At 55.9% G+C, this 8,907-nt stretch overlaps 1 pseudogene; it reads right to left on the minus strand.

The window, feature by feature from the left end:
• Positions 1 to 1,985: 1,985 nt before the first annotated feature.
• Positions 1,986 to 5,707, minus strand: LOC128831534 (sialidase-3-like; annotated as a pseudogene).
• Between the last annotated feature and the right edge of the window lie 3,200 nt (positions 5,708 to 8,907).

The raw sequence follows: 8,907 nt of genomic DNA on the forward strand, positions 1-8,907 counted from the left end.
GGCAGGCTCCCAGCATGGAAACCTGCCTGTCTCGGGCCACCGATTCTGCCCCCTCCCTGCGTTATCCTGTAGCTCCTCTCATTTCCACCCCTCAGTCAGTCCCTCCCTGATTTCCCGCATCTGGCAGTCTTGCTTCGCCACCTAGTGGCGCTTCTCCATTTTGAAGCACGTGGAGGAGAGGAAGGTGATCAGGAACAGTCAACATGGATTCACTAAGGGCAAGTCATGCCTGACCAACCTGATTGCCTTCAAGGATGAGCATAAGTGCCGACTCCATGGGTGCTCCGGGGCTGGAGCTCTGCACCCACCGGCAGCCAAGCTCCCCCCCTGCCCCTCCCCCCCGACTCACCTCACCTCCACCTCCTCCCCTGAGCGCACCGCGTCCCAGCTTCCCCTCCCAGTGCTTGCCGCCGTGGCGTAACAAGCTGTGAGAGGGAGGGAAGGAGGGAGAGAGGAGGAGCAGGAACATGGCGCGCTCAGAGGAGGAGGCTGGGAAGAGGCAGGGCCAGGGCAGGCACTTGTGGAAGGAGTCGAATAGGGGCAGGGAGGGGGTGGAGTTGGGGCGGGGACTTTGGGTAAGGGGTTGGAATGGGGGCGGGGCAGGGGTGGAGTCGGGACGGGGCCAGTGGGATCGAGCACCCACCGGTGCCAGGAAAAGTTGGCACCTGTGATGACGACATAACTGGCTCTGTGGATATGGGGAAAGCAGTGGACATGATATATCTTGACTTTAGCAAAGCTTTTGATACCGTTTTCTACAGTATTCTTGCCAGCAAGTTAAAGAAGTATGGATTGGATGAATGGACTATAAGGTGGATAGAAAGTTGGCTAGATCGTCGGGCTCAATGGGTAGTGATCAATGGCTCGATGTCTAGTTGGCAGCTGGTATCAAGCGGCGTGCCCCAGGGATCGGTCCTGGGGTCGGTTTTGTCCAACATCTTCATTAATGATCTGGATGATGGGATGGATTGCACCCTCAGCAAATTCATGGATGACATCATAGGCGCCGACTCCATGGGTGCTCTGGGGCTGGAGCACCCCTAGGGAAAAATTAGTGGGTGCTCTGCACCCACTGGCAGCCAAGCTCCCCTCCTGCCCCCATGAGCACACTGCGTCTCCGCTCCTCTCCATACCTCCCAGTGTTTCCTGCTCGGCCACTGCGAAACAGCTGTTTGGCAGGGTTAGCACGATCCGGGAGGAGGGGGAGAAGCGGGAATGTGGCGCGCTCAGGGGAGGAGGCAGGGAAGAGGTGGGGCCAGGCAGGGATTTGGGGAAGGAGTTGGAATGGGGGCAGGGAAGGGGTGGGAAGAGGCAGGGCAGGAGCAGGGCCTCATGGAAGGGGTGTAGTGGGGGCAGGGCTAGGGGCGGGGTGGGGTCGAGCACCCACGTGAAAGAGGGGAAGTTGGCACCTATGGATGACACTAAGCTGGGGGGAGATGTAGATACGCTGGAGGATAGGGATAGCGTCCAGAGTGACCTAGACAAATTGGAGGATTGGGCCAAAAGAAATTGGATGAGGTTCAACAAGGACAAGTGCAGAGTCCTGCTGCGATGGGTTTGATCACAGAGACCCTCTTGGGACTGTCACCTGACATGCTGAAGTTACCTCTGAGCCCATTTTTCCTGCCAGCTTGGGACTCCAGAACCCTGCCTTCTTGAGTCCAACATGCTAGCCTGCTGCAACACAGACCCAGGTCTGGTCCATGCCCCCAAAGCTGCAGGCTTTAACCAAAAACTGCTCAGCAGGTCACCTATCTCCAGCACCCAGACACCCAGTTCCCAATGGGATCCAAACCCCAAATAAATCCGTTTTACTCTGTATAAAGCTTATACAGGGTAAACTCACAAATTGTCCGCCCTCTATAACACTGATAGAGAGATATGCACAGCTGTTTGCTCCCTCAGGTATTAATCACTTACTCTGGGTTTATTAATAAACAAAAGTGATTTTATTAAGTATAAGAAGTAGGATTTAAGTGGTTCCAAGTAATAACAGAACAAAGTGAATTCCAAGCACAATAAAACAAAACATGCAAGTCTAAGCCTAATACATTAAGAAACTGATTACAAGTAAATCTCACCCTCAGAGATGTTCCAATAAGCTTCTTTCACAGACTAGACTCCTTCCTAGTCTGGGCCCAATCCTTTCCCCCGGTACAGTTCTTGTTAGTTCCAGCAGGCATCTTAAGTGAAAAGCAGGGGATCTCTCATGACTGGAAGCTCCCTTTGTTCTGTTCCACCCCCTTTTATATCTTTGGCACAAGGTGGGAATCCTTTGTCTTTCTCTGGGTTCCCATCCCTTCTTCTAAATGAAAAAGGACCAGGTTTAAGAAGGATCATGTGACATGTTCACATGTTCTGTGAGGCTTCATTACCCACAGGCTGGCACCCACGTATACAGGGAGGTTTGCAAGTAAACAGAGCCATTTACAGCCAATTGTCCTAGTCAATAGTAGCCATCAAGATTCCAAGCCACCATTAATGGCCCACAATTTGCATAATTACAATAGGACCTCAGAGTTATATTTCACATTCCTAGTTTCAGATACAAGAATGATACATTCATTCAAATAGGATGAACACACTCAGTAGATTATAAGCTTTGTAATGATACCTGACAAGAGACCTTTTGCATAAAGCATATTCCAGTTACACCATATTCACTCTTATAAACATATTTTTATAAAGCATATGGAGTGCAACATCTGGGCTGAGTTTGGGCTGGGGGAGGGGCGCTCCTCCCCCGGCTGTGGCAGGGCTGGGGCTGCGGCAGGTCCAGGCTGGGGCTGGGTTTGGGGCGCTCTTTCCCTGTCCGCAGCAGGTCCGGGGCTGAATTGGGGATGGGGGAGCTGATTTACCCCAGCAGGCGTTTTGGCCCCTGGCGGTGGTGCATCTGGCTCAGGGTGGTGGTACAGCAGAAGGATGGCAATGGAGAGGCTGGCACGGCTGCCTGGGCTGTGGCCAAGTTCTCAATCTCAGATGGAGTGACGGATGCTTCGCTCCTCTGCAAACCAGGCCCTAGGACAGGGGTGGGCAAACTTTTTGGCCTGAGAGCCACATCAGGCAATAGAAATTGTATGGCAGGCCATGAATGCTCACAACATTGGGGTTGGAGTGAAGGAAAGGGTGCAGGTTCTGGCTGGGGGTGCAGGCTCTGGGATGGGGCTGGGGATGAGAGGTTTGGGATGCAGGAGGGGGCTCTGTGTGGGATTGAGGGGTTTGGAGAGCGGGAAGGGGATCAGGGCTGGGGCAGGGGGTTGGGCATGGGGAAGGGTTCAGGGGTGCAGGCTCCAAGCGGCGCTTACCTCAAGCAGCTCCCGGAAGCAGTGGCATGTCCCTTCTCCAGCTTCTACGCGTGGAGGGACCCCCGACCCTCAGAGTGGAACCATGTGGCTGCTTCTGGGAGCTACGTGGTGCGGTCCCCGACCGTGTACCCTGGAGCGGGGCCATGCTATGGCTCCCGCATGGTGCGGCCCTGACCCGGCACCCCGGCTGGACCACCGGACTGGGGCAATCCCCAGACCCCGCTCCCCAGTGTGAGTTTGTGGTCTGTCTTAAACGGCTTGCGGGCCGAATCCAGCCCACAGGCCGTAGTTTGCCTATCCCTGCCCTAGGAAGTCTTCTGCAAACCAGGCTGTAGGAAATCCCGGACCCCAAAGAAGAGACACCCAAAAGAAGAGGCTGTTTTCGGAAGCCCAGGCCTCATGGGGGTGAGAATCTCCAGGGGAGGGGGGGCTTACTCCCCCGGAGGACACTGCTAGTCGGATTTTAGCTTTGAGGATCCTCAAAGCAGAAGAGCTGGAAGGCGATCTCCTCACACGCATGATTCACCCCGCACTCAAACAGGCAGCCAAACAAGAGCGGCGCTGACGCCTCCTGGCACACGGCCAGGTCCGAGTAACTACACGGCCCTTTGTACAGGAGCCAGGGGTGTTCCCACTTGGCCTCATTCAATGGGGACTGGTTGAGGTAGATGCCCAGGTCGACCTGCTTGCATTTACCTGTCGGGTGGGAGTAAAGTAGCTACGACACGGTGCTTCTGCGGATGGGGCATTGCCACTGTTCAACAGGCAGGTCGTCTCAGGGGCTGAGGCGTCTGGCACTTCTGCGCCATCCGCCTCCAGAAGCCCTGCTGTCGGCGTGAAGCTCGCACAGCTGCTTGCATGAGGAGGGGCTCTCGAATGTCAGCCCCTGGTCTGTGCTGAGCGCCGCTGCCCGGCACTGGCGGGGGGTGCGGGCATTGCAGTACAACACGGGGTCACAGGCCTGGCACACCACCTCAGCCACCTGGCACTCCCCTGTCTTCATGCCTTTAATCAGCTCACCCTTGTGCCAGCGCTGCCCGCCGTCGTCACTGTAAAAGACCAAGGCCCGGGGCAGGGTCCAGCAGGGCAGTGGCAGGCGGCAGCAGCGAGCGGTAATGTGGAAGGTATAAGCCGGGATCACCAGCCGCCCGGAGCTGAGCTGCACCCCGTGCCCCGGCCCCACCGCAAACGTGGCCCAGTCCTTCAAGTCTTCCCCAATCACCTGCTCCGTCAAGTCTGTCAACGAGCTCCAGGTCTGGCCGGCGTCTCCGCTGCAGACGTAGCACAGCCGGGCGGCGTTCTGCCCGGTGCGGATCTGCCATTGCTCTGTGACGTGCTTCCTCACGCAGATGAAGAACAGGAAAACAGTCTGACTCTTCCGCTCGTACACCGGGCAGGGGCTCATCGTGCGGTGACCCGGTAACACTGCGCTCGTCAAGCACTCCCTGGGCCCCCACTGCAGCAGGAGAGAGGGGGCGAGAACAGGTAGGTCAGAGGGGTAAGCCAGCGGGGCCCACTCCTCAGTACATCACGATGACCATCCCATACGGGCTGGGCAGCAAGCGAGAGGGGTCTGCAGGGAAACAATGCACAAGGAATTACCTCGACCGAAGTCCCTGTCTTCCGACCTTGTCTCAGCACCAGGTACTCAGCGTCCTCGTCCCTGGCAGAGGAGCGCTTCTCTGCGAACGCCAGGAGCGTGTCTGTGGGGATATACAGCAGTGCGGGGATCCGATAGGTGACCCCACTCTGCTGATCCTGGTGGAAGAGAGTCACCTTCCCAGAGCTCATCGAAGCCTTGATCATGATGTCTCGACGTACCAGAGACCTCAGTTGGGAGAGAAAAAGGATCAAGGGGGTTAAAACAATACTAGTTACGGAGCTTCTCTCAGCCACAGAGCTGCACCCACCTGCTCGGACAGGAAACATACTGGGCTCCTTCTTCCCCATCTCTGCCATAGACTCACTGCACCAGGCAACCAGGTCAGGGACCAATGCTGCAAGGGGCTCAGCACAGACTTAGCTCCTACTGATTTCAATGAGAGCAGGATCCAGCCCTGATCAGCAGGGGGTGGGGCCAGGACACTGAGTTAGGGCCAAATTCTGCTCACTTACGCCACAGTAATTTCTGGCTCGGGGTTTACACCAGCATCACAGCGATCAGAACCCGGCCCCCACTGTCTCCAAGTGACAAACAGGGGCCTCCCTCCAAGCCCAGACCTTCCCAGCACCAGCCCAGGGCAGCAATTTACCATCAGCCGGTGCCTGCCCTGCTGGAGGGGATCCCCGCAGCGCTGTCTCCAATGCAGACCGGCTCTGGCCTCTCCCTCCTGGCCCGGCTTTCTGCTCTTTCCAGCGGGGAACGGGACAAACTAGACCAGGGAGCCTAGAAACAGCAAGAAAAGTGAAAGTAGAAGCTCTAACCCTGGCAGGGATTCAAGCCCTACTAAGCCGAGCCAAGCCCACCCCACCCCTGCAGACACTGCTTCGTCCAAGATTACTGCTAAAGAGACGCGCTACAGCGCCCCACCTCAAAAAGGCCTACGCACTGCCCCCAATCATGGCGAGTCCCCCCAACAGACCTGCCCCCACCCCCCTTGCGCCAAGTGCCCTCCACCCCCATCAGACCTGCCACCCCCGTTGCGCTGAGTCCCCCCCGCCCCATCAGACCTGCCCCCGCCATCCCCCATAGTATCGAGTTCCCCCGTAGCAAGATGAGGCCCTGAAACATAAACCCTTGGTATCGGAGGCCCGGTATGAGGCCTGAGGCCTGAACTAAAGTAATGGTCAAGACTTTGCTAATGTTGCCAGCACAGAGTGCCCGAGGCAAAGCAACAGCGGGTTCGTTGCCCGGTGTGCTTCGCGTCAATAAACACACCAGGGGGAGAAGCAAACAAAGTTTATTTGGGATCCCAAAGCGGTGCTAAGAGACAGGCACGTCTCAGATCAAGCACACTAACAGAAACAGTTTTTCTTCTTTTATACATTTTGCAGTTAAGCCTCACCCCCCCCTTTCCCCTCTAGCCCTCCCTTTCTCCCCCCCATTCCTCCCTCTACCCCTCCCGTCCCTGGTAATAGTTACTAAGCAAATAACGATTACATTTAAGCAGTTAAGTCATTCTTGGCAGCTATAAGCCTAGCTTGTTAGTAACTTCTTTAAACCGTTATCTTGTCCTTTTTCCCTTCAGCCAGAAACATGCAGGCCTCATTATTACCGCTTGAGCAGGAGGTTGCACACAGATAACTGGTTGCTTACATATTCCAATTGCACCTGGCTTTTGAGGTTGATTAGAGTTTAAACATGGAAGGATAGAGTTTGGTTCACTTAGGCCTAGTGCAGGAAGGCTTCATTGACACTTTGTGGCCTTCCACCCTCCCGAGTTACCTAGGGTGAGGCCTAGTGACGTCAACACTAACATAATGCAAAGTTAAGCTGTGAGACAGAGGCAGGCCCTGCTCACAGAAGTTGGCAAGGAGAAGGCTGCTAATTGCACATATACACATATCTAAAAGGTATCAAGTACTAATATGTCTAAGTACTAATCAAGTACCAGGATGGCACCAGAACATTCTGGTACGAACACATTCCACAGAGATAATGGGGAACAGGCTGACCCATCCTAAAGACAGGGTCAAAAGGATAATATGATGGATAAAGTTGTTTGTTCAAACCAACATGTACTAGGAGAGAGGCAGCACCCTAATGCGTAGAGGGGTTGTACCTCAATGCTTCAGGAGTGATGTATAACCTGTTTGTACCTGTATATAAGAATGCATCCCTGGGCAGTGACTTTGTCTGGCCTAGGGGGCAGTGGAGTGTCCCGCCACTGTCTGAGCCGGTCCATTGACAGGGAGCATATCTGTATTAGCAGAACTATAGACATCTGATCCAGGGAGCTAGAGACTGCATTTCGTTTGGCAATAAACCTGTCCGGGGGCCTTCGTACCTTATTGGAGTCTGTGGTCATTGGGGGTTCGCTCGAGGTCTGCTGTGCCAGCGATCTGCGCAGAGCCGGGACAGCACACAGAGGGAATACACCCACACAGCCGACTGTTATCAACATTGAATAGAGCAGAGCACAATACAAGTGATGTCTGACAACACGCCCCAGCCCCATCAGACCTGCCCCCCCATCCTATTGCGCCTAGTCCCCTCCACCCCCATCAGACCTACTCTGCCACCCCCATTGCGCCGAGTCCCCCCCCGCCCCCATCTGACCTGCCCCCACCCCCCCATTATATGGAGTTCCCTGCAGCCCCATTAAACCTGCCCTCGCCGCCCCCCATTTCACCGAGCCCCCTCCACCCCATCAGACCTGCCCCCCACCATCCCCCTATTGCGCCAAGTCCCCTCCACCCCCATCAGATCTGCCCCCTCAACCCCCTTTGGGCCAAGTCACCTCCGCCCCCATCAGACCTTCCCCGCCCCCCCCATTGCGCCAAGACCCTTCCACCCCATCAGACCTGCCCCCCACTCCTCCATTGTACCGAGTCCCCCCCGCCCCCATCTGACCTGCCCCCACCGCCCCTCACCGCAGACTCTGCTCCGCACTCACGGCTCTGCGGGCCGGCTCCAGGCACCAGCACAGCAAGCAGGTGCTTGGGGTGGCCAATGGAAAGGGGCGGCACATTCGGCTCTTCGGCAGCGGGTCCCTCGGACCTGCCGCCAAATTGCCGCCGAAAAATGAAGCAGCGGCAGTAGAGCTGCTGCCGAAGTGCCGCCGATTGGAGCTTTTTTATTTTTATTTATTTTATTTTTTTGGCGCCGCTTGGGGCGGCAAAAACGCTGGAGCCGGCCCTGCCACTGGGAGCAGCAGGACCCGCACACCCCCTAATTGGAATCGACATGAGCAATCACTCAAAGAAGAAGAATCACTTCTCTCGATCTGCTGGCAATGCTCCTATTAATGCAGCCCAAAATGCCACTAGCCTTCTTGGCAACAAGAGCACATTGCTAACTCATATCCAGCTTCTCGTCCACTGTAATCCCCAGGTCCTTTTCTGCAGAACTGCTGCTTAGCCAGTCTGTCCCCAGCCTGTAGCAGTGCATGGGATTCTTCTGTCCTAAGTGCAGGACTCTGCACTTGTCCTTGTTGAACCTCATCAGATTTCTTTTGGCCCAATCCTCTTTCGGCCATGGCCTGCGCAGTGGCACAGGCCAGTGCAGTGGCCATTTTGGACCCCATGGTATACCACCAGGCCCAGGGTTCCCAGTCCAAGGCCTCACGCTAAGTGGCGTCCTAGCCTACGGTGCCAGAGGCAGCAGCCAATCGCCCCACCCCTAGGAGTGCAGAGGAGTCGGCGGTCGCACCACCTCTTCCGGAACTCACCCCAGTTCCTGAGCCAGACCAAGAGGGTGTGGTGGACCCAGTTCCTCCACTAGCTTCCTCGTCATCCTCCCCGGACAAGGCGATGGCAGGCACCTCTGTCTCGGGACCGCCCCCTATAAATAGCCATGCCCACCAGGAACTCCTGCGCAGGGTGGCACGGAATATGAACCTGCAGGCTGAGGAGATGATAGAGCCGAAGGACCCTATGGTGGACATCCTGACACCAGAAGGACCATCCAAGGTCACTCTATCCCTCATCAAAACTATACAAG

Source organism: Malaclemys terrapin, chromosome 1 (assembly GCF_027887155.1).
Source record: "Malaclemys terrapin pileata isolate rMalTer1 chromosome 1, rMalTer1.hap1, whole genome shotgun sequence".
In the NCBI taxonomy this organism is placed as follows: domain Eukaryota; kingdom Metazoa; phylum Chordata; order Testudines; family Emydidae; genus Malaclemys; species Malaclemys terrapin.